Source organism: Argiope bruennichi, chromosome 2 (genome assembly GCF_947563725.1).
Source record: "Argiope bruennichi chromosome 2, qqArgBrue1.1, whole genome shotgun sequence".
NCBI lineage: Eukaryota > Metazoa > Arthropoda > Arachnida > Araneae > Araneidae > Argiope > Argiope bruennichi.
In genome coordinates this window covers 34,305,914-34,333,462 of record NC_079152.1, presented here as the reverse complement: position 1 = coordinate 34,333,462, position 27,549 = coordinate 34,305,914, and the positions used below count along the sequence as shown (strand labels likewise).

General features: G+C 27.9%; 1 protein-coding gene across 1 annotated transcript in view; it reads right to left on the bottom strand.

Moving 5' to 3' along the window:
• LOC129962045 (uncharacterized) overlaps positions 1-19,284 on the bottom strand; it is a 46,543-nt gene extending 27,259 nt beyond the window's left edge. The window contains exon 1 of the mRNA XM_056075736.1: positions 19,063-19,284. The gene's annotated coding sequence lies outside the window, so the exon portion shown is untranslated. The remainder of the gene's footprint in view (positions 1-19,062) is intronic.
• Positions 19,285-27,549: the final 8,265 nt, after the last annotated feature.

Here is a 27,549-nt window from a genome sequence, read left to right as displayed (position 1 = left end):
CAGACATTACCTCTCATACAGACATACAGATTTCTGGACTAGAGGCGCATTCAGGAATTTGTTAAATATTTAAAAATCATCACTCTCTCTCACACACACATACACACAATTTAAGATGAAGATATTAGTTCAAATAATAAAGAAGTAATTTAACTCAAAGTAATTGTTAAATTACTTACTTTGAATTATGGAAAAAAAAAAAAAAAAGAAAGAAACTCAGTTTTTGTTCCATTTTTTATGGTAAATCAGCGTTCACGGAGAAAAAATCATTATTAGCTTTTCATGGGCAAAACAAATAAAATGTTTTTTTTTTGGAATAAAAATAAATCTTTTTTCTAATTGACTGCCATATTATAAAATTACACCCGCCTATAAAAATTTCAGTTATGCAGCAATATTTCAAGTATATTGCAATTGGGAACTTTTAATATTTTATGAAATAAATTGTTCAAAATAAGATGCCCGATACGTGTTTTAATTTAATTTCCAAGGTTAAATCATCTCTATAATCTTTAACTAAACTAAGATAAAATCCTTAGCTTAAACGCAGCCTAATTTACAGTAATTTAATCAAATGCGTGTCTTGCTTGTTGGATTTTGTGAGTCAATTTCTTTATTTTCTTTTTAAAAATATAACTATCTTTGAGAAAAAAAAAACGAAGAAACAAAGCCATTGAACATAAATCGGGCACAATAAATACAGGAAACAATATCAATTCAAATACACCTATTTTCTATATGGAAATTTTAATTTCTCATCTTATATTTAATTTGTGAAAGTAGATATAAGATACAGAATTTAATTAAATAAATATTTATAATAGTGCTATTGTATTATATTATTAAATTCATATGTTACCTTAAAGAACAAATGGTTCCTGCATTTTCTAAAATGAGGGAACAGAAGAAAAGACAAAAATGCAACTGAGCAACACAACACGAGTCTGGAGGATTAAAGGGGGATATTAAAGTAAGCATAGATAAAAAGTTGACTGTACTAGATCGTGGATGACTAATCTAAATTTGCTTACAGTTGAAATATGATAACAGACTATTTCATAATCGCTGCTCAAGGGTTTTATAATGAACTTCGAAAAAAAGGGTTTAACACTGATCCATTAAGTAAGATTTGCGAATTACTTACTATATTTCATTTATTATTACTTTACATTAAACACCATTTTAGCAATTCTAATGATTCTTACCTGCAACAAATTATCTGTGAACTGTTTTTCTTATACATAATTTATTAGAGTAGCTAAGGAATGCAAAAAACTTAGCTAAAAAAATAGCATTTTCTTAAGTCGATTCTGAATAATGACTTTGTTATTTACAAAGGCATAGAAAATTATTGCCGTTTCATGCCTTTTGGCTGTTTGCCCTTCTAAAACAAATAATTAGGCTAAGTGATAGCAGGACATTGATGTTTCGCTCTTAGAATTTCATTACGCAATTAGATAATGTTAATTAGATAATGAAGCATTTCATTACGTAAGTAATTCCTGAAGGTTATGTCTAGAGCATTAAATTTTAAATTGATATATATCGTAGATTTATACTCTTTTTTTAACAATATAAATCTGAATTCTGATGGTCATTCGAATAGTTTTTCTAAATATTTTAATACGTTGTAGCATGGATACTTCAAGGTTTAAGAAACAAAAATAATAGTTCGAATTACTTAAACATTTAGTTTAAAATACTTTACATAGAAATAAGTATAACAAAAGAAAATAATTTTTCAGTTGGAAATGATAGTATTTAATCATTTAACCATTTTAATGAATAAATAATAAATAAATAGCAAAAAATAAAGAGAAAGAAAAGAAATTAAAAAATAATAAATAAATACTTAACAGTATTAAATAAGTACTATTATTGGATATGATGTATAAATGAATTTTTTATACAATTCCCAATGCTTCGAATTGACTAAAAAATGTGTTGATATTGTGGATAAAGGCAATGACCAGCTTTAATATGAAAAATATATTTATTAAGATTACAAGGACAAAAATTACTAAACTAACATAGAACGTGTGATCAATTTTTTGACCACCATTACTATAAAGATAGCTCTGCATTTACAAGAACGCTTTGTTAAATATACATTTATAAATATGCTAAGATTGTTTTTTTTAGCCAAATGTAGTTTTTAGTTTATGTAAAGAAAAAAATTCAATCTCTGTGCCTTTCATTTAAAAATACACGAAAGTATACGAAAACTATGGCAAGGAAACAAATGCATTTATAAAAATTTTATTAAAATAACTAGTAATATTAAATATAAGTAGGTAAAATTTTAAATGAAACATTGAAATTACGGCATTCTATTTAGAATAATTTATCATTTTGAATTTTTCCCTAAAATAACAAGGGGCGCTTCACAATTATAAGTATATTATTTAGAGCGGTTATCATTTTAATACTTCTCTAAAATTATGGACGCTACCCCATTATTCAAAACCAAGAACAGACAACAATAGTGACTTAACATAGCTGAATCCCTTTTCACACCAATGTAATGTGCTTTGATCTGTATTGATTCATTTTACATGCAAAAGTTTCATTAATGAGAAAAAATTTCAATGCTTTCTAAACCATTGTTGAAAGTTTTACAAGCTCTCCTTAATTAAGGCTGTTATCAGGTCAGCGCAGATTATGTGTCGCATAAATATATTTGATGTAGACAGAAATTTAGTATTTGTATAAGCAAATAAAAATACTTTGGTCAATTTTAGTTTTATAATAAATGGAATTTTTTTTAATGTAGTGATGCCATTAGGCAAGAATTACTTGTTTTAAAATTTTTTATTCACAACCGAAAAATTTCCGGAAGTGAGCATTATTTATCGTCCAAGATTCCAATCCCAAAACCTAAATTATATAAGCCGTGTATCACAATGCACGGTTTACAATGCAGAAACTAATTTTGAGAAAAACTGCAGATATTCATTATTGAACTATTTTATAAAAATAGTTATATTTCAAAATTTTAGTTTGGAATGTTTATTTTTAAATGGAATGTTGTGATGCAATACATTAAATACATTATAAAACATACTATATATTTCAACTATGAAGAACTTGTTATTTGTAATTTTTTTATAAGTCAAATTTATTTTCTTTAGTAAAAGCAATTATCATATTTAAATTTAAAAAAAAATTATAGATGAAATTTTGCCTTAAGAAATTAAAGAAACAAGTATTTTACTTTTACAACATTAATAGAAAATTTGTTTATTAATCTCGATCTTTCATTTTGCAGGCAATGATATCTAATTGTTATGTGGAATAGTAATTGTTATTTGTAATAAAATTCTGCACAAAATAATTTAATTTCCTTGTGCAATACTCCTTACAAGACTCGCCTGTTCTTACAATGGAAATCTGGAAAAATAAGGCTTTAATCACCCTCATTATAAAGAAAATATCTAAATAATAAACAATATTTTTTTCTTTAATCACTAACAAAAAAAATACTAATTTTTCAGTACACCTAACTTTTAAGATTACACTTTATATGCTTGAATTGCTTGGATAGTTGAAAGCAAAGAGATATTATTAAGTGGTATTATCCAAGCCATAACATGAAAAAAATATATATTCTAGTTTTTATAAAAACCTTAATGATCTTAAACTTCTAAATTTTATCATTAGTTTCCAGAAACTGCATTAGTTTTGATAAATTACTTGTAGGACACGAGTAGATTTGGGCTACTTCTTGAGCAAGATATGTCAATTTTTCTATTAGTAAAATGGTTAATTATTTGGAAGATTGGATAAATACCACCAATAAAAAACTATTTAGTAGATAAAATTAATCATTCATTTGTTATATTTGCGCTTTTTTATTCTCTTTTTCCACGAGAGGGAGGCTCATTATGAAGTAAGTGTGGCTTTGTTTTTTTATCATTTATAATATGATTAATATATTTAATGCAAAACTGATGTTGCTCAACGATAAGTTTTGGAATTTGAATAATAACGAAAATTGAACGAAGAAAGTTTTGAACTCAGGAGAAAAAAAAAAGATTTTTCTCAATTTTATTTCTTAAAAATGCTGTGCTAATAATGTTTAGCTTTGAATCAAATGCTAAGAATGTTTTGGAAAAGAATGTTTAGTTTTTCACCGAAGTGCTTGGTAGATAATTTATACAGATAAAGAGATTATCAACAAAAAAATCATTATGAAATGAAATTAAAAGAAAGTATATCCTGAATCAAAACTAATAAAAGATACATTGAATTTAGTGAGCGCTAATGCTGCTACATCTAAAACACAAATAAACTTTACCCAATTTTGAATTTAAACTTAATATTTATTTCTAATTTGGTTAATACAGGTAAAATCAGAGTCATAGGTAAACATATCAGAGCGTTTAATCTTCCTGATGAGTTAAAAGTTGCCTCTTTATTAATCTGCTTGTTCCTTCACTTAATACAATAAATTAGATAAATGAAATCAAAAAAATTATTGATGGTATCAGAGTTTGGACTCAGATTTTGGGGAATTGAGATACGCGAAGGAACCTGGGACCTTGTGGTTCGCAATCCAGTAACATAACCATTATGCAAAAGCAATTGCCCGTGCGGCGTAGTTGTTAACTGGCTTATATGCTATTCACCACAATATGATTACCGCAGAACTTCTCACATGATGTACTGAACTGAAAATCAAGAGGAGAACGACTCTCCTAGTTTATATAGCGTATCTATTTTATTCTGTTATAAATCCATCTAAATTGTTATCGAAAATACTTTGGTTACACCATTTATGTACTCTTGCATAAAGAGCATATTTGATTATGGAGTTTTTTTTTTTTTTGGTTAGATTAACGATTCACTACTTTGAGTAGATTTAAGTTTAAAATCACAGAAGCATAAATTGCCAACCTATACTTCCATCTTCCAAAATTAGTATCTACAGTATATGCAGGATTACATTTATCTTGCACTATGCTTTCCTTCACATTAGCTATGGAATCAGAACCTGAACCTTTAGTTATTCTCTTTTGACTATGGAATTTATGAATTCATGATTTGTGTATATTATGTTGTGTTCCTGCTTTCATCAAGATGACGTCGCAGTTTAAGCTGTATACTCGAGCCAGCGGATTAATTCACGCGATACACGAGCCAACTGTATTTTTTTTTTCTGTGTTCACGTGATTTATATATATATTTGATATGCATTGCCCTAACTAGCAAAAACTTCTTAATCTTTTGTTAAAATAAAAATGTTAATTTTTTTTTGCACCGTTGTTGAATTGAATATATAGACACATCCATAATTATATAAGACTTTAGCATATTATTTAAAATATTAACATACAGTGTGACGAACAGGCCTATATTAATTTTCTATTTTATCGAACATGTAATCTCTTTCCAAATATTTGTTTCCTGTTTCGATCGTCCTCAATTAATTCAATCTTAAGCCCTTTTGTGGAATTCCGTATTAATAAAAATAAATTTACAAATATATGTCTAGACATCTTTTGAATTCTAGAATGGATTATAGCTTTTGCTCTTTCTGCTAAAAGGGTTTAAATATATTCCTTAATGTGTCTCTCTTTGGACCCATTATTTTTAAGTTCAGTAAAGGATATCTTTAAATAACATTCCTAGTTATATGATAATGGTTTTCCAATGCAAATCTAGGAACATAACTTTGTAAGAACTTATATTGACATATGCATCGTAACGCACGAGATATCTCGGTTTACAAAGCTGTTTGCGGTTGTGTCGGCTATCATATCATACCAATTTAGATAAAATGGACATAATAATAAAAGTCTACATAACACATTTACATTTTATTCTTTTTTAGTATGCAAATTATCTAAAGCATTTACAGCGCATTTTTTTCTTTTCTTCAGCGAAGTGTTAAAAATTACATTTTTTAGATTGCTGAACTAGTTTTATGTAACTTTTTAAATTTGAAATTATATCACTCTTCTTTCAAGAATTATGTATCTTAGTAGCATAAATTGATAATTTTGTAATTTTTAGGTATCGCAGAATCTGCTGGGTTATTTGGATCAGTAGGAATATTCATATTAAAAAAAATCAATGCTGAAAATCAGTAGAGATAAAAAGACCTAAATAATAACGCCGATCTTATTAAACTAAACACTGTATGAGATTTCGTTTTATTTGTTTGATAAAGATCTTGTTTTTCCAGATATTCCATACCTATACTGGAATTGATCTCGGAAACTTGAATCGAGGTTAGATAATGAAAAGAGCATTCCAGCCCTTATTTCACTATCAAAATATTCTTTGTCACTCTGACATAAGGACAATTATTCCCGAATTCAGATATAATGTGTATTAGACCATTTGATGATGATGTCGTGTCCACGTTACTACGGAAAGTGGGTGCAGAAGCTTCAGAGGGTAAAGACCCCTGAGCACACGAGGCCAGAGGTCTGACTTCTAGCTCGTATGAAGAACTCACACACATTCGCTCGCACAACCCCTTTTTACAGGGGGACACATTCACAGACAGAACACAGATGAAGAACAACCATGCCCGAACCAGGATTCGAACCCGGTACGCCCAGATCACGGGGAAGATGCGCTACCTCTATGCCAGGACGCCGACAATAGACTATTTATAAATATTTAGTGGACTAGGTATGCCGATCCTGAAACTGTACCATCGAAGTATAAAATCCTTCATATTTTAGAAAATGTATAATATATATGTTACAGTAAATGTAAAAAACTGGTGATTACATATAAGTACTGGTGAGTATTCACAATTGCCAACGGTGATTATTTATAAGCATCGAGCAATTTAGAGATAATTATGATTAAACATCAGATAAATCACATACCGTAACATATATTTATTGAAAAATAGGAAATGCAATAAATTTACAATGTGTGCCTAAATATTTATTCAGAACGGAATAGAAAATGGTAACTTAAAAACAACCGAATTAGCCGGAAACATAAGCAAAAATTAAATTCTCCTGTTTTGTTTTTAAATATTATGAAATACAGTAAATAAAATACAGTATAGCTTCATATTTATTATTAAACTTTCCAATGTTATAAAATACAAAATGATTTTTTAACAAATTGTTTCAAAAAACAATCTGAACAATGTTTCTCACTTTTTTCTGTAAAACTATAGACATCCTAAAGTAATTACATTGCAGATATTATTTTGTAATAAAATGAGAAAAAAAAAATCTATTTTTTTTTAAGACACGAAAGTGCTAGTTTATTTATTTATTTGTTTAATAAGCAATATTTTTAAACTCGTATACCAAGTGAAAAAATATAATAATCCCTTAGAAAGTAAATCTTATTACAGAAATTTAAATTTTATTGGGTTTTAATAAATAATCTGAAACAGAGCAACGGTTATTAAGAATGTACAGGCAAGGCAAAGTTCGACAAAAAAATCATTCTAAAAATGCTTTATATATATATATATATATATATATATATATATATATATATATATATATATATATATATATATATATATATATATATATATATATATATATATATATATATATATATATATATATATATATATATATATATAAAGCATTTTTAGAATGATTTATATATATATATTTGTAAATGGAAAATTACTTAATTAATTATTTTATTCATTTCTTGACATACTTAAGCTCTGAAATGTGATTAGAATTTTTAATGTTTTTCAAAGAGTTATATATTTTTAACATGATCATACATTCGATTCAATGGGAAGAAAGGAGATGAAAAGTTGAATTTTTGTAAAAAGAAATGACTTTCTTCTTATTACATAACTATATATTTAGTCTAAATACTTTAATTATAAAAATAAGTTTCTTTCGAACATCGAACAGCATTACTAAGTTCATTCTATTGAAAAATGCATTTAATAAATGTTAACAGACAGAGGAACATTTATTTTTGCAGGCGTCCTGGCATAGGGGTAGCGCGTCTTCCCCGTGATCTGGGCGTCCCGGGTTCGAGTCCCGGTTTGGGCATGGTTGTTTTTCTGTTGTTCTATCTGTGAGATGTGTGAATGTGCCCTCCTGTAAAAAGGGGTTGTGCAAGCGAATGAATGATGCGTGAGTGGCAAAGTCGTACTCTTGGCCCTAGTTGGCGCTGCTATAAAAAATAAGAGACGTTCCCCTCAGGCTTAAATCGCTGTCTTCGTAACAGCAGGCTTGTCAGTGGCAAGTGCCATAAGAAACAAACAAACATTTATTTTTATTGAAGTTAAACACCGATAAAACATGCTTGAAAAGTTTGAAATGAAAGAGTCTGTGTTTAATTTAAATCATACTTGAAGTATTAATATAATTTTTTGTGCATAGTTATACTTCAATAGATTTTTACATCATTTAATTGATTTTTGCATAAATATTTTAAAAGATTTTTACACAAATATTACGAAAAGAAGATATCTATTTTTTTTTTTTTTTTTGCTTAATTTTAAAAGATCTTACAATTTATATTGACAGATATCATAAGCATTAAATACAATGCTGATGATCTAAAATTTTATTTATTTTGAAATTTGTTTACAAAAAAACTTATTGTCGGCATATTTATTATTTCTAAATATGAATATTTATTTGAAATGTATACGAATTTTTATACTGAAAATCTCGATTGAAATAAAGTGAAAATTAAGATTTTTAGATAATAATTTTTAAACTCAGGATAGGTTTTATCCCTACCGATTAAAATCTGAATTTAACACAGAATTACAATTGTTGTTCACAAAATCACTCATCAGTTTTCATTTATTTTAGTCACTGTGCTTTTCAGTTATCGCATTTACCTCTTTGTGAAAGTACAGACAGACAGACGTTGAATCCCTCGACGGATTTAATTTCATATTCGAAACATGTTTCGTTTTAGCTATTAAATTTGTGTATCATATTTTTTTCATCTATATCCCTTCGTTTTGTAGTTATCATCTTACGATATATTCCGACAGATGAACAGACAAACTTTCGTTGAGTGTATTTCTTTCAAAATTTCTAACAGTTTACAAATGTGGAATTAAGACCATATACTAAATTTCATCTTTCCAGCTCAAATAACTTTTGTATTATTGTGTTCACAGACAGATAGGCAGGACAAATAAGCAAACATAATTCCAAAAAAATATTTCAGTCCAAATACTTTGACGATAATATTTTTCGTATATGAAAAAGCAAAAACTCATTTATTTTTCTCCGAACTAAATATAGTCTGCGTAAAGTTGAAGGGTATACAAAATAGAGCGTATTTTTAATTTAATATATAAACAAAGAAAAAGACATAAATTAGCTAGAGTACATCCCTTCATATTTCTCGTATTCATCAACTAGCCTAATTTTATCTAGCTTTGTAGCAAGAATAAAATTGTGGAACAATTCATTAAACATTTTTCATTTGATAGACTAATTTGAAAGCTTATACACACTTACAACTAATGTTTCAACCGGTATGAGTAGTTTCCTTAAAATTTTCCCTCATATTTTCAATAAAAGTGCTATTCTCTGCGCATGAAATAGTGAACTTTGAGCTAGATGGATGCAATTTATTAAGTGATTTTTTCCCATCATGTTTGCGGATTTTTGACAAATTCTGAACAAAAATCATTCGGAAGAAAGTTATCTGTTCAGCTATGTGAATGCAAATTGACATGATATGTACAAAAAGAGGAGAGCTGGATGGGTGCAATTTGGTGCACAATTTTATCATCTAATAAGTCTATATTTATAAACTTTTGAACCAAATATGTAGTGGGAATGATTGCATTTTGGTCTATATTTTCGCACGCATGTAAATTCGACTAAGGTAAATGAATTTTGATGCTCAGTTATAGGAACTAAATTTTAGTACACATCTATCATAGAGTTGGCCGTTTACCTATCTGTACACACGATTATTCAAAAATGCAATGCCTTAAACCAATTAAATTTGGTGTGTGATCTTTTGATTATATTTGGTTTCAGTGTGTTGGAAAAACGATCCAAAACAGTAAATTACAAGTAATACATATTCGGTCTTTTGGCACTCGTGTATTAACTGCATTCCAGCAATTAATCACAAATAAACCTCGCCAAAGATCTTACGCAATTAGACTGTTTCGTAACTATTGTTCTTCAGTGGCACAAGTTAATAATACACAAAATACGGTTATCGTGGTTCTATTAATAAGTATACGTTTCCTAAGATTCTAAAAATAAAAATATGTGCACTTAAGACACAACCTTGCTCAAGAAGTATATTTTTATGTGCTGGTGGGAAGTTAGGTAATATTTGTGTTAAAGAATATACCTGAAAGGTTGTTGAGAGACCACTCCTATTGGTTACACAGATATTTTCTTACATAAATAATATTTATATAACATTTTATATTTCTGGTTATATAAATATTTTCTTTCTTTAAAAATATATATATTCTAAATGCATGTAACATGATACATATATGTGATTCTTAAAATTACATAATTATTTACTTCCTAAAAGGACATAAAATTTAATTATAGTAATTTTGAAAGAAAATAAAAGAATCACAACGATTTATTTTTTTCTAGCAAATATAGATTGAAATATATTCCTCATTTCTAATTTTGAAAGGCAAAAATTATGAAATTCTTAAGGTGAATTCCGAAAGCATTTCTATTTATCAGAATTTAATCTTAAAGCTCCGGATATTTAAAGCATAATTAATGTTATATTTAATTCAATTTATAAACTTAAATATAGATTAAGAATTTTTGTATTCTATTTTTTGACTATCAGGAATGAGATGTTTATTAGATTCATGATGGTTTTATACTGATTTTTTTATTTATTACTGATAACAGTCAGGTTTTAGAAAATTTTCTGATGAAGATCAATTAAAGAATACTGTGTAAATAATAGGAGTTTTTTTTTCTGGGGGGGGTTAAAGTGATTATATATCTTAGAAATTTGACTGCTGTATACATTTTTAAAATTAATATAGGTACTCTTAATAGTTGCATGTTTTCCTGATTACAAGTTGTATAAATTAAGCAATTTACCTTTATTAAATAACATCAGAATAATAAAGCAATAAAACAAAAAACGTAATCAGAAAAAAATTGAAAATATTTTTATTTATAACAAAGAAACAAAATATTCTACATAGAATATTATGAAGAAAAAAAACAACAACACTGATGAAGAAAATGCTCAAGAAAGATAAATTTTTTTTCACGAGCAGTAAAGTCTAAATTTTCTTTTACTGCAAACTTTAAAGAAATTTATGTTCCATCTAAAGTAATTTAGCATTTATTTAAAGTCTGATTTATTTTCTACTTTTGAAAAATTCATATTTCTAAAGCATCCTCAATGAAACTAGCGCAAGAACAAAATGACCAAATATGAAGAATATGTTTTTCGTGAAAATTGGTCCTTTTAACACTATTTCAAGTCCAAAGACAAGTATCATTTACTCTCAAATTCGAATAGCATCCTTAAGTTCATTTAACCAAAATTGATTTAACAAGCTAGAGTTTAGCACTCATAGACTGGTAATTTTTTCTAGTTGAATCTACAAAACGGAAGAACTGATTTCTCTTTTAACGGCATATTCAAATATCAGAAGAGAATAAAGGTAAATGTGCGGTGTATCTTTCCGCCTTAGTTCATTCTGATAATAATAGCTATTTAATTGCTTTCTTGCGTAAATAGTTGTTTTAGTTTTTTATTTTTTTATTTAAGAAGATATTTTTAAATCCAAGATGCATAAGTAATTCCTTGATTGTTTTAAATTATGCAGTATCTTCTTAAAAGCGTATGAAATTCAATTCAACTTGTAAAAAATGCTGCTCGTCAGAGTTTTGTTTATCTTGAAAACTTTTGTTGGAAATGTTTTTCATCCTTCAGATGATTCTTCAGAAACGCGCGCCTCGTAAGGTGTTGAATTAGAATTCTAAAAATAGCTTTGCTCAGAATATAAGAATTAAATTTAAAAAAAGGGCAGAAGGAAATCCTTTTTAATATAATTGTAGGGAATAAAAGGGAGTTTCAAAACTGTTATATGATGTGTTTTCTTTTCTTTTTTTTATATAAAATGAAGATCAAAATATTGGAAAGTTGTTTGTAGAGTGAAATGCTCTGTAATTACGATTAGTTAATAAATATGAAAAAAAAAGCTACTAAAAAAATTAGAATTTCGAGTAAAAGTAGCACTTTATGTGTTTCATGATAGACAGCATATTAAAAATCAATTTAATGGTTTTTCTTAGTAACAAGCTGCTTTTGGCTTCTAGCTTGTTCGTTCAGATTATTAGCTTTTTGGATTGTTAAATTTTAAAGTGGAATGCATATTTTTTATAAAATATATCACTTTTTTATTTGATAAGATCGAAAAGGAGTAATTTAATTGAATAAATTAAAACAAATTACAACACGTGTAAATAGAATATGCACATACTGTTGTTGTCCAATTGTTGTCCAAAGAAAACATTTTTAAAATTTTATTTTACATCGATCAACTCACTCGATTTATAGTTTTGATGGATGAATTCTAACTGCAAGTAAAGAATATATAGAGCGGAAATGAAATTGATAACATTTAAAAGGTAATGTTTTTGAGTTTTAAGATGATACAAAATCCATTTTCTTGAAATAAACGTTTTGGAAGATACGGTCATCAATTTCCATTTATAAGGAAAAGCCACTATTTATCTGCCAATGTTAAAGCCTGTTTCCGAACACGATTAAACGTAATTTGATAACTTTTACAAGATTACTTTTAAATCCTCTTTCATATAAATGAACAAAGTTTTTTTGTTGATCCGTTTTTGAGCTTCTTCGATTAACGAAGTCTTGAATTAAATGCAGCTATAGAAACATTCCATGACCTAGTCTAAAACATCTGTATATATTTATTTACGTTTGAGTGTTGCCATTCGATAAATGAAAAAGGAACGATTTCTGTTTGGATATATATTATCCAAACTCATTGCTAATATATATGACCAGAAGTTTTTATTTCTCAAATTTACAATGATAAGAAATGCCTTAAAAAAAAGAAAAATTTCAAACGCTAACATTTTGAAACAATGTCCACCTTACAATATAGTTCCATGCATTTAATATTAGATATAACAAAATCATGTTAATAAATATAATATTAGTAAAATATTAGAAACTAGTAAATATAATTAATTAACTAGTAATATAACATTTATAGTAAGTATAATATTATACATTGATAATACAGATTTAGTATTATAACATTATAAATATAACATTTGTTTGCTATTCCTTGTTTAATATTATGTTTGAATAGTAAACCCAATGAACATTAAAATTTTTTCATAGGCTTTAAATGAAATTAGATATTTCAATTTATAACAAACTAAGATAACAATTGTTTGCTATTCTTTACCTAAAATTAATGTTTGAATAACAAATGCGATGAACATTAAAATTTTTTGACTGACTTTAAATGAGACTAGATGTTTCATTTTATAAATTTCTAAAAAGTTAATCCACAGTGTTTCAACTTAAAATACACATGAAGCCTGCTTATTTATATAAAGTGAAAAAAAAAACCCAGAAATCTTTAAGATGATAATACAGAATAATCAAATAAAAATAGGTGGACTATTTTTGAAAAATAGTAATTATATACGAAATCAAACACAGTTTTGACTATGAATAAGTTCTTAAAACCATACTTTATCTGAAATAACCCCAAAAGCGACACAAAATTTCGCAAAAAAAAAAAAATAACATAAAACATTTAAAGTAATTTTTGAAATGACAAGTATTTGCAATGGGTTTTTTTATATCACATCAATAAGTTTTGAAAGGAAATAACGGATTTAACAATCGTTCCGTGAAATATATTCAATATAAACCATGAAGTCCTACTTGTCGTCAGAGAGAGAGCAAACGAAGTGAATTTGCATTTGCAATGAACTGGTATTTCTGTACTATATATTAGCAAAACTTTTCCTTCAATTAATGCATACCGATTTTCATGAATTTCAATCAGTTGGAAAAGGCCGAATTCATGTAATTCCTGTATTATTCTATTAAGTATAAACACTGTGGTATCGGTGATAGTAATATCTTTTTGTGAAAACAAGAACTCGAAATAAAGTGAAAAGGCAACAGTTTTAACACAAAATGTTAACTGTAACACAAATGTAACAGTTTTAACACAAACTGTTAACACAAAATGAAACACTTAATACAGATATTTAATATAATGAAAAACTTAATATGAGTTTTGTATTAATTTCAATGAGTTGGGTAAAGACAAACTCATGAAAATTTTGTACTGCCCTCTTTAAATACAAACACAGTAGCAATGGTGCTCTAATCTATTTTAGTCAGATCAAGGACTTGAAGTAAAGGGAATATGTAACATCCTTTGATTGCCGGAAAAAATGGAACATTTATAAGAATGATTGATATAGGGACTGGTTATATGGAAGTACATGGTTCCTGCAAGATTATCCGTGGAAATTAGCCCATTTTTATATTTCAATTGGAGGAAAATCTTCAACAGCCAGTTTAAGAACTGGTGAATAATTCGTTGGTAAAAGACACACCATTACACCAACTTTTCCTTATGCTATCGGTAAATCAAATCCCCAAATTTCTTCACTTCTATTCATGTTCCACAATTAATTACTACTTCAACACTTAAAGTAACTGGTAGATCAAAGAAGCACCTAATTAAATAAATCGTAGCACGTTTAAGTTTATAATTTTCTTCTTCCATCTTTTTTTTATTTTTAAATTTTGCTCTTAACAATAAACCAGCGAAAACATGCACAAAATAGCGGGAGAGGTCTTCCCATGACTATTTCGTTTACTTTCAATAAATTCGTCAAACCAACGAACACCTTACATGACATTGGCGTGCAATAGTAAGGAAATTTAAAAATTTGGCTTTAATTTAATATTTTTACAGGCTTTATCTTGTCATTCTCGCCAAGTTATTAGATGATTACTCCCTGACATGTGGTAATAGTATGAAAAGTCGAATATATGTTTTAGACACGTTTTTCACAAAGGATTGAAGCAAAAAGTTGATGCAAAATTGCACTTGTAGTCACAAATTCCCAAAACAAATTTGATATATTTAAGTTACTCAGATTTTGAGTTATCACTTCTACATGTTTCTGAAAGTACAGACCAACAGAAGTCACCCCTGAGTTAAATTTCATTCAAAATTCGACAGGTGTCTACACTATATATGCTATATATGTGTACCAAATTATATACATCTAGCTCTCTTTGTTTTGTATTTATCGTGTTTACTTATATTCTGACAACCGATAAAGACGAATGTCCTCTGAACAGATTTTACTCGAAATGAAATAGAAATGTACAAAATAAGTATAAAGACCATACAGCAAGTTTCATCCGTCTAGCTCAAATTCGTTTTTGAGTTATCTTTGTCACAGACAACCAGACAGATAGACGGACATTTTTCATCAAAAATCTCGAGTTTGATTTTTTTTTTTTTTTGAGGATTACTATACTTTCTCTATACTTCATATGGGAGAAAGTAAAGTCGCCACAGCTCGTTAAGAATGTGTTCTTTGATTTATTTAATAACATTCTAAAATTACTTTAGACATTGAGGCAACTTTATTAATTGAAGGAAACTGCATTTATTTATTTGATTTTCATAAAGAGCAAAAACTTTATTACCTTTCCAGTGAAATTACATTTCATTATGGCAATAGAAAAAGTTGTAGTCTCTTGAATAGACGAATTTTAATTACAAAAATCCTGTACAAGCGTGCGTCTCTATGATATTAAACACATTTTTTTATAACACTTTATGGTTGATATCATAGAGGAGGACTTATTTTATATATATATATATATATATATATATATATATATATATATATATATATATATATATATATATATATATATATATATTGTTACGAATCTGTGATGCGGCTTCCCAGCATAGTTGGTTCCATAGGAGTTCAAAGAACTTGGCGACCATTTGGCGACAAATTTGGCGACTTTGGCGCCAAAATAGATTATACCCGAAACATCTAGAATTTTCCCGAGCCGTCCAGTTGGAACCGAGTTGCGCATCGAACGTTCCTGATTCGTTGAGAGGCTTCTAGCCCCTCCTCCTGAGACCTATAAAAGGAGCAGCCTGCAGCTGCCGAGTCAGTCGTGAACCAGATTGGAGAGTTGTAGTCGGAAGTGACCGAGTGAAGAGTAGTCGGAATCGACAGTGAAGAACCGGTCTTCCAGGGACCAGGGTATGCTGCACGTCTCGGCTGAAGATAGTCGTCTTCTGTGCTGTATATAGTTGTCGTCTTTGTGCTGTCCTGTGTGTCTTCCTGTCAATAAACGTCGTTGTTTCATTTTCTATTGCCGCCTGCTGATTGAGTGTTCTCCACACCATATAACTCCCACTATTCAAACGAATCCAGAAATTTCGTAACAATATATATATATATATATCCTAAAACATAAACAATATTTCGAAGTAGAGGTACGAATCTCCTTAATTTTGTATACAGCGCTTACCATGGCTATAATAAACTCTGTAATGGAATGACTTATCATAGCTTAAGTATATCTTTGCATTTTAAGTCAATTTGTTGGTTATGAGGCCTCTTATATCATTTTATGTACGGTTAAATAGAATTTTCAATTACCTTAAAGCTGATTTAGTATAAAATCATAATCCATTTACCAAAAGAAAATGTTTATTTCATATCATTACACAACCTTCGTAAGTTTTCTGGTTTTTACTTCTAAATTTTAATCAGCGTTTTCAAAGTAATTTTTGCTGTTTTACATTACTAAGACTTAGTAAAAAATGAGCAAATATTGAAAATATCAACATTTAAAACAGGTTTCTTAATATTATTGAATTTTTTTATATTTCTGCATAAAAAACATTAACCATAAGGTACTTTCGGAATATTCACTGTAATATATACACCTATAAATTTCTGTCTATCGCTGCTAGAGATCTTTGAAAAGATTTCTACTTTCTTTCAAAACGATAGATAATCGAAAATTTTTCTATCGAACAAAAAATGATACTTTTCATATCTTTTGCGCTAAACAGCTGGTGGTAGCATCTGGAGAGTAGCTTATGTAGTCAACTCTAAAAGTGACAGTGCTTCCAAACTTTCTTGCATTGTCCTAAATCCCATTTGACAGTAAATAGGGTAGTTTACAAAAAGCAATGCTGTATTATTAGATATTTGAAAATCCATAAATACCCTTCAAAATTTCGTTTGAAAGAAAAATAGAACAATATATTTATTGGAAAAGTTTCTGTGAACTGATGAATAATTTGAAAATATACTGCTGATAACAAAATGGCGTAGTTTGAAACGCCAGCATCAATTTGGAAAAGACGATCAGGAGTATGGCGTTTACGAGATACACATGCAAAATAGATAATTTAGTTTTATGGTAAAATTTATAGATTCGGTTGTTCAACTCTCCAAAAAAAAAAAAACTTTTATTGAAGGTCAGATACATTATGTATCACTGAATTTGTAATCGTATCACTGTATTACATTTTTACAAAAAAAAAAAAAATCTTTAAATATTGTGAGCAGTGTAGATTATTTAATTAATAATATCGTTAAACATAGATGAGTATATGTTACTTTTCATTAGAATTTTCAAACCTGTAATATCTTTTAAAAGTGGCAACTCTTCTGCTTAGAATTTATAATATACTGCAAAAATGTTTATCAAGGGATTGCTATTTAGAAAAAAATCTTTACTTGTAAATAACAAAATTTTTTTTGTTTCATATTCAAACATGAAATTTTTTCCATTTCAATCATATTATATGACAATTTTATAATTTAAATTTTTCAAAATAAAATTACGTGGGAATTGAATTGGTAATTCAACAGGTAAATCTGCCCTAGTCTCCTTTCTCACACACACTTCCATCTTCGCCCAGTCAGGTAACTGATTCTCATTTAAAAATAAATATCATATAGGATATGCAATGAATGATCTTCAACGTTTTTAGATTTTACATATAATAATTGATCCACCAGTTTCCAGTTTCATCAGAAATAACGTTTTAGAAAATTATTTATCTTACATTTTACCTTGTATCCTTTACTAAGGTAAAAAAGGTAATTTCTAACAAAAATAATGAAATTAAAAAAAAATATGTGTTTCTATCAAAACAATAAGAATCGAAACAAAAACTCAAAACTATCCAAAGAGAGAGACAGAGAAAAAAACTCGCGAAAACAAATGCGAATTTTGGATGTTAGTAAAAAAATAAGGATTAAAGTCCCAAATCGGGTCTGCTCTGACTGCATTTCCAGCGCCTCTAAATTCAAAGTGTGAAAAAGTGGCTTTATGCATTAAATCAATCAATTAGTTATGCAAGAAGTAAGCATTCGTGGGTATTATTATACGAACTGCCCAGACCTGAGTTTCTGTAGCTTGATGGTTCATTTCCAGTCTTATTTTTCATTTTTATTACCTTTTTCTTTTTTCATAATCGAACTCTCAGAATGACAAAGTAAGCAAAGAGCATTAAAGTTACAAAGATGAAAATAAAAACAGATGATAAAAAGAAGACAATTTCAATTTTCTAAATAAGTTCAGGGGAGGAATCTCAGCCCTAACAACCTATGCCTTTAATATATTAAAATTTATATATGTAATTTAAATCTATTATTCCAAGTAATTCACATATGGTGCGTGATAAAAAATTTTATGTGTTAATTGATTTCAATCTCTTTTTGATCCTCCTTTTTGAAGATGAATCTTTTTTTTTTATATAAATCTCTTAGAGTACAACGCTTTCATTTTTAGTAAAACTGAAAAATTTGTAAGCTCCTTTATCTCTTTTTGCAAGATGAATTTTTTTTGTAAACTATATAATAAGGCAAATTAGCAAAACTATGTGACTCCAAACAAACAAAAACACGATTTGATTATAAAATAAAGAAAGTAGACCAAAATTTTTAAAGCGCATTTTGGTGCATAAAACCTCCTGAAACAAAATTTTGAAAAAAAAAAAAAAAAAGGAATTTGACGACATTTTTATATGCTAAAAGATTAAGAGATACATACCATAGACTCGACAGTATTGTAATCCTGTGTAAATTTCTTATACCTTAATAACAAAACAGCAAAAATTTATAATTTAGCACACATTCAAAAATTACATTTCTCACCTAACGCATGGTTCCTACAGTAGAAAAATTATTTAACAAGCTCTTTGCCCTATATAATAACTTTCTATTTTCTTTGACTCTACTTGTTTAATCCAAACCCTTTCGCTGATGTTTTCATAATGCGGGATGCACGTGCAGAGTGGCGTTTGTAGTTAGAGAGCGAGGTGGGTGCTACAAGTCCAAAGCTGCGGAACAAGTTTTTCAATCTTTCAACGATTCAAGGTCATATAACAGTCGGTCTGTCTGTGTGATAACTTTATGCATAAAAAAGATGAAGAACGATAATCTTGAACTGCTGCTTCGGACATTTTATCACTGCCAAATTATTTCGGGAAACGTATTAATTAAACTTACATTGATAAAAGCACAGATTTTCGTTACCTCTTCTTGCATACGCAATTCATTGCGGGTTGTCATTAATAATGTTACTTTTGCTATATGTATTAAGCATTTGGTATACTTTCATAAATAATTTTATACAGTATTTTTTTATCACTTTTTCGGATATGTTTAAAACTTCTGATTTCTTTTTGTTAACGGCTGAATCATTTTCCCAAAACTTAATGGATATACTTAAAAATTAATTTTAAAAATGTAAAATAATGTGCAAATTAAGGTGTACGTACACACTTGAAGATTTTTTTAAAATTTTAACTTTAAAATTCCAGTTTTCTCACAGTATGTTATTAATATATGTTTAAACTCATTTCAGTGAGAAAAAAACTTATTGCACTAATTATTAATTAATTAAATAATATTTAATGAGCTAATTAGCCTATTTTTTGAAACATGATATTTTAAATTCTAATTTGTACAGACACACAATTCTAGTTGGAAATGATGCCTAATATTAGTCTTGATGTTGTCTGCCTCAAACAAGTTATAAAAATGTATAGTTTTTTTTTAAACAATTTTTTCATCAACGATGAATAGAAAAAGCGAGATTTTTTTCTGTAATTTTAACTTTTAAACAGCTATTAAAAATTTATTTCTAAAAATATAGCTTTGATTGAGGAACAAAACATCCGCTATTTCATACAGATTATTTTGATATATAAATAACTGTATTTGGTTCATTTCTTGTTCAGTTATGATTGTTTGAATGAAGCAACATAGGGGAAAAATATCATTCTCCATAAAATGAGTTTTAAAAACACCGTAATTAGGGTTTTTAATAAAAATAATTATAACTCGAGAAATATTCCGAATATTGACAACATTTTCGAATTGTTTGAAAGCTAAAGGATCAGAGAACCTTATTAAGCAATAAAAATTATTCGATATTTTGAACGATTTTCGAAGTTTTAAGTGTGTACATACACCTTAAATAAAAAATAAACAAAAGTGGTTATACAACATGGGATCAAAAAATATCAAACCCTTGTGATCAAAAAGTAGTTTGCTGCTTTATAATCTCAATTTGATAATTTTCACATATTTCCTTTAATGATTTTTTTTACATTAGAATAGCTCGGAATACTTTTTCAATCTTATTAGAATAAATCAGTCCTCTATTCTTAAGCTTACATTCGTTTATTTAAATGTCGTATTTCTTTAAATTTTTAAAATTACTACGTGTGTCAATTAATTTTTTTAAAAATGATTGAATTACTTTCCCAAAATATAAGTTAAAAATTGTAAAAATTTAAAAAATAAAACACTGAAATAAAAGAATACAGGAAAGTAATTATATGATACAGTACTCTAAAGCATCAAAGGCTTAAGATCAAAAATTTCTTTTTTACTTTGCAATTTCAATTTGACAAATTTTGTAAGTTTCTTTTCCTGACTTTTTTTGCATTGCAATAGCTCAAAATACCTTTTCTATTGTGTTAGAACGAATCATTCCTCTATTCTTACGCTCACATTCCTTTATTTAAATGGCGTATTCCTTTAAAATTTTAAAATTACTACTCGTGTAAACTATGTTTTTAAAAATGATTGATTTATTTCCCCAAAAGGTAAGTTAATAATTGCAAATTTTTTTAAAAAAAATCAATATTGAAATAAAAGAATATAGAAAAGTAATTATGCGACTCGGGATTCAGAAACTTTAAATCCTTAAGATCAAGAATTTCTTTGTTGCTTTGCAATTCCAATTTGACAAATTTTATGTGTTTCTTTTATTGACTTTTTAATGTTGGAATAGCTTAAAATATCTTTTCCGTCATGTTAGAATAAATCAATTCTTGCCTCCTCTACACTTCAGTTCACATTTATAATTAAACGGCTTTAAAATAACAAAATAATTAAAAAAAAATTGTATATTTACAATTCTTCTATATGCTTGACGTATAGCATATGTAAAGATTTCAGTTTATATTCTAGAATTTAGTTATATAAAATTGTCCGAGAAATTTGGAACTTCTAGGTGCGCACAGATGTTTATAAGAAATTAAATTTCAGTTTAAAAAATGAACATTGTAAGAAAAAGGCAACCTAAAGTTGTTGTTTTTTAAATCTCAGATACTTAATTGTTATTTTATCGTAATGCAGCCTACTGACTAGCATATCTATTCCGGAAAAAAAATTATTTTTTAATTTCAAGAAATTAAAGTTGGTATACTTCAAAAAATTTTAGTGATCAAAGAAGAATCTCCAGATGGCGTTGTAGTGATCGTAGCGCCATCTTTAATCATGTCATTCTAAAGCGCTACCTATCTACTTTCCCTAATACAATCTATGTTTATACTTCTCCCGGGGAATCCCCGTTCTGTGTATACGGCGCTAAGCAGCGATGTTCGATAGTTGTTAGTGTAATAAAGAGTTTATTTTTCTAATAGCGATGAAATGCTTTATACTACACTCTACATGAACATCACCACAAATGGTGACCCGGACGTGATTAAAGATGGCGCTACGATCACTACAGCGTCATTAAAAAACAGTTTTTAGGAGAAAAGTTTTAAAAATCTATATTGATTGGTGATAAAGATCAATCTTATTCAAGCTTTAAATTTCTTCTATATTTTTATGCGTTCAAAAGAGTATCGAAATGTCATTTTTATTTAACTACAGGAGAGGCAATGGTGGGTGCGATAAATTCATTAAACATTAGTTGCAAGGTTAACTAGGATTTTTCATTATTTTGTACTTTATTTTTATTTTTTGGGCATGAGTAATAAATAAAATGGAGAAAAACAAAATATCTTTTAAAGTTTCTTGGTATTTAATATTTTATAAGTTTGGGAAAAATTTTGAAACAAAATTTCTAGTAATATGTGATAATATCATCAATGGCAAACAATTCTAGGAATTAATTAGACACCCAGATCGATTTTGTGAGCCAATTTTCCTTTCTATTCCAAGCAAAGTTTTAATGTCTTGGAATCCAAATATGATTTTTTGGTTTAGTTTTGCTCTAATTATGATTTCCATGACTAATCTATGAATGATACTTAATGATTTGAAAGATAAATGGTTTAATGTATGAAGGACAATGAAATTGTCTGTCAGTAATATTATTTTTTTAACTGAATGGCTATTAGTGATTGGGCTGATAACTAGGTCTTCTGCCATAAAGATAGAATTAATAAAATGAAACCGATTAGTGAAGGATTATAATGGAACGACATTTTAGAATAATCTAAAGCAGAATTCTAGCAATTTCAAATTTGGATAACCAGCAACTAAATAATTTTAAACCATGCATCTCCAGTACCATGCTCTGATCCTTCCTATGTTCGATATATAATCTCTATTAAGTCTTTCAAAATGTCACTTCGCAATAAATTTAGTTATTATTTATAGCTTTTTATCTTCCGCCTCTCTTAATTATTAAACTTTCTCAAATTTTTACTTTCTCGTATATCAAGTATGGAGAAATTATTGTAATCTTCAAATAAATAAATAAATAGATAAACTCAAAATAGAGATTTTGAGGAATTTCCATGTTTTAAATCTCGATGAGTTCAAAAAACACATTTTTCAATTATGACGGTTTAGATGTGAACACAATATCTCATAAGCGATAAAATTTGATTTATGACTTTAGACCGAATACACAGATTTTATTTAAAAATCAAAGTTCGAATGAAATCCATTTAGAGGAATTCCATTGTGTTTGGTTTTTCTAGTACAAGTGGTGTTGATAATTAGAAAACATAAAGGATAAGACTGATAAAACTTTGTACACATATTTAGCATCTAACATATAGGTTCTTAACCAATTTGCAAGCACATAAATCAAAAGATCATCTGTCGGTATGTGATTTCACTATATATATATATATATATATATATATATATAATACGAATTAAAAGTAAAATTTAAAGTAATTTTATTTTCAAAATTTTCTATAACATCCGCTATCTAATTTCTTCTATACAATATGTGGAGCTTTCATTTATCTGGTCATTATCATATCTTGATTAATATTCCTGTATTCCAATTACCGTTTAAACGCTTCTTTTTAATTATTGGTCCACTTATTAAAATACAAAAGTTTTGCTCTGCTGTCATATTCTTAGAAATTCTAGGAATTATTTTTCAACAGCGATGCCCAATACAGCCTGAGGTTCTTGATGTTTTCAGTGGCAGTTTCTCTAAATCTATCTTACTGATTTACCTGTTTTTAATATTTTCAAATTCGGAGAGTTAAAATTGACGTGAAAATAAAAATCAAGATATAAAAAGATCTAAAACTATAGAAAGCTACTTAATTTTGGCCCTTCTTTTTTTCCTTCGTTTCTGCTGTTATTAAAAGAAAGCTTTAAATTGGCTTCTATTAATTTTCTTCATTTCTAAGAAAAAATATTTTAATTTGGAAACATTGTCTATATATCTAATATTCTGTTCCTGTTAGATATTTTTTGAAGAATAAATACTAAATGTTTATCTACTGATAATATTTAAATTTTAATATTAATTTATTTTTAAAAATGTGGATATAAAAAGCATATAAGTGAGATATTCAAATAGAAGTACTGTAAAATTCTCCGTTTCCCAGTACTGATAAGACATTTAAAGCCAGCTGTGTCGTCGCTGTTACTTGCTAAACTGCTCGAGATAGCCAGATGGTGGATCTTTTCACCTGGGTGGATCGCATCTATTCATTAACGACTACAATGAAAGACCACATGTGGAATTCCTCGTCCAAGAGGTATTGATAGTACCTTCAAAGAGAAAGGGGTGTCCAAACTGATGAGGTGCTAGATGTTTCTCTTTGTGAAAGGACCTTCCCACTACCCACTGGCGCCGCTGAGAGAGCATATGGCTGAACCCCGATTGGCCGAAGGAGAGCTCAAATGACCAATGTAAATTAAGAGGCGGAGATTGTCACCGAAATAAAGTGTAGATTTTTTTTAAGAGAGAGAAGAAACGAATAGCAGGCGGACTGGTGAACTACGCAAACGAGTTCGGAGCCCGAGAACCAACTGAGTTCCAAGAAACCCTTCGACTTTGACCGTTGTATCTTCTACTACAGGTGTAAATAACTATTTATTTAACCAAGATTAGAACAATTTGTTCTTTGTATATATAGGGCTGTAAAATAAAGAATTGTCTCGAAATTCTGCTTCGTTATTTAAACAGTCTAGATCATGACATTACAGTACGCTTTGTAGATAAAAATTTCTATCACATTTATAGTATATTTCAGGTTTTAAAGATTTAGGTCAAAATATTTACTGCTTTTCAATACAGTGATAGTGTATGTTAAAAAGTGGTAAATAGCAGCGCTCTGAAATTTTTAAAAAAAGTCATGTTTATTATATTTGATATTAATTTTTAATTTATTTTATAATTTATTTATATATATATATTATGGAACTAAATATTTAAAATTGCTGAAATTTACTATTAGATGGCTGCACTTTCATAAAATCAATATTCCATAATTTAATGTATTAAATAATAATCAAAATTAAAAAAAAATATTTGAATACTGTATCAGGGACAAATAATCTATCTATATATAAAACGATAGCGTGGATGATACAGAATTTGAGATTAATACTAATTTTCGAATGGCGACGTCAAATCTAAGCAAAGCACGATACGAATTTTGAAATTGTTTTTTGTTTTATCTGAAGACTAAAATAATTATTTTTGTAATGATATAAATTTCATTTTCGTACAATTTTTCATTTGACTTCAATAATATTTTTAATTTATTTTGATATATTATCAGAAACAATATTTTTATTGTCTTGAAACTCTTTATCAAAACTTTCAAGCACGTGCTTTTGCCAATTATTAAATCAGTGGTATGATTTTCGTTTCCGCTTTTATTTCTTAATATATACGCTTTGTAAATTCCATTGAGCTGTTTTAATTGAATTCATGTATTTTGTCGTATTAAATTACTAGGTAAGACATTTTTTAAAGAAATGCATCCCGTATTAATAATTTAGCAGTCTAAAAATTCAATAATCTAGGTGAACAAATTTTTTACCTAAGATGGTTAGTTTACAATATTTTCTAACTCATGTATAACAGAAAATGTCTATAACAAAAGTCGTCTTTGAAACATAAAACATATTAAATTAAATGAAATTGTTTGAAAGTGAGTTTCAATCATGTTTTCTCCATATGCCGGGTTTGGGAAACTATCATTTAGACTTAAATTGATCGTGAATACTCAATTAAATTCAACGTCCAACAAAATTTATACTTCTTATAATACGTTAAAATCTGAATAGTTCCATGCCAATTTATTTGTTCTATTTAAATTATTTCAGTTATATAATTAGAAAGACCATACTGAATTATTTTCATGTTGTCAATATATCAGAATCAAATTGAAATTATTACGTGATGGAACAACTAAGACAATTGAATTTTATATTGATAAAAATAAAATAGCTAATAATTCTATACTGAAAAAAAATATTCTTTTATTTCCAGTAACAATTATTTTCTAGAATGTTTCTTAAATTCAAAATTTAAGTTTATTTCTTTCTTTTTAACGAAATAACGATCGTTCTAATATTTTGTTGCGGATCAAAGTATTAATTAAATGCTACATCGGCAACTTGAAAGCATCACTTCACATCGACGATCCCATCTAGTTACAAAGCATAAGAGTCATTTAAAAGTCAAAGCCCTTCTAAAGTGAGCATTGTCATAATAATCTCTCACTAAAGTACTTATATAAGATAATGAGTAAGTCCTATGAATAATCTTATAGTTTATTTTTCATATTTATCGAAAACAAATCTTAAATACAAGTTTTTTATCAAGTAAATTAGATACTTAACTTTAATTATTTATTAAAATTATTTTATACTTCACTTTAACATATTTTTTTCCCCTTTTATTCGGATGATGTTTAAATTTAGCTGTGTCGAACTGTAAGTATTAAGATTACTGAAGAGGGAAAACCGAAACTTCTTTTTATTTGTTTTCTGTTACTTTTTATCTGATCTGAAATTGATGTCATTAATGAGGTATTTTGAAAATCTAAGTAGTATTTTCAAATAAACTTTTCTTTAAACATGAATTTTTTTTCCAAGTTCTGCTCTTCAAGGATTTAAAACATGACAGAGATTTATACAATTTATTCTTTAATCCAACAGTTTTGACATCTTTGTATCGTATGTTTCTGCTAGCAGTATTGACTGTTGTCTAATATTTGATGAACAGTTTCAACAAAAAGCTTCGTGAGATCCTTTATTATTTATGCCAAACTGATTCATAATTTTAATTTTCAGAAAAAAAATGTCCATGAAACAAACGTAAGAATTCTAGCTCTGTTAAAAAAATGTAAGATATTATAGTTTTATTCTGCAAATTTTTTTTGTCAAAATTTATTGAAGAACTTGACATTAAAAATAAGCAAGTGGAAATACAGAGTGATCATAAAGTTTTCCCATAATTATAAAAAAAATACCATGACTGGATTTAACCACATTACTAAAGAACCGATGTATATAATGTTGTAAAATTTTTTCAATGGAAATATCTTGTTTTTATTTATTTAGCACAATAGATAACATAACTAATACAGAGATAATTATTTTATATTCGATTGTTATTCAGAAAATCCCCAAAGAAGAAAAAAGTTCAATGTTTTAATTGGTATCATGAATTTAAATTAGCAGTAGCTTTTTACTATCAATTTTTTAATCACATAAAGGGTATAGTTCAGAAAACGGATTGTAAAACCCTCCGCGTTTTTGCGCATGCGTTAGGATGTGTTTAATTCTTCAAAATAGGGGTGAAAGGAAAAATGAAAGGAGGAGATGTTTACATTTACTAGTATGTAATAGGGAAAATCCAAAGTCAAAGGGAATACCGGAAATGCACTAATCGCTCCGAGTTTCACCCCTTAATGAGATGGAGTCATCGAAATGTGGTCGTCTCAGAATCCGTTGACGAACTAAAGTGTGTTTTGCAACTCTTGTTAAAGATACTGATGTTCTCAAAGTTAGGATCACACAT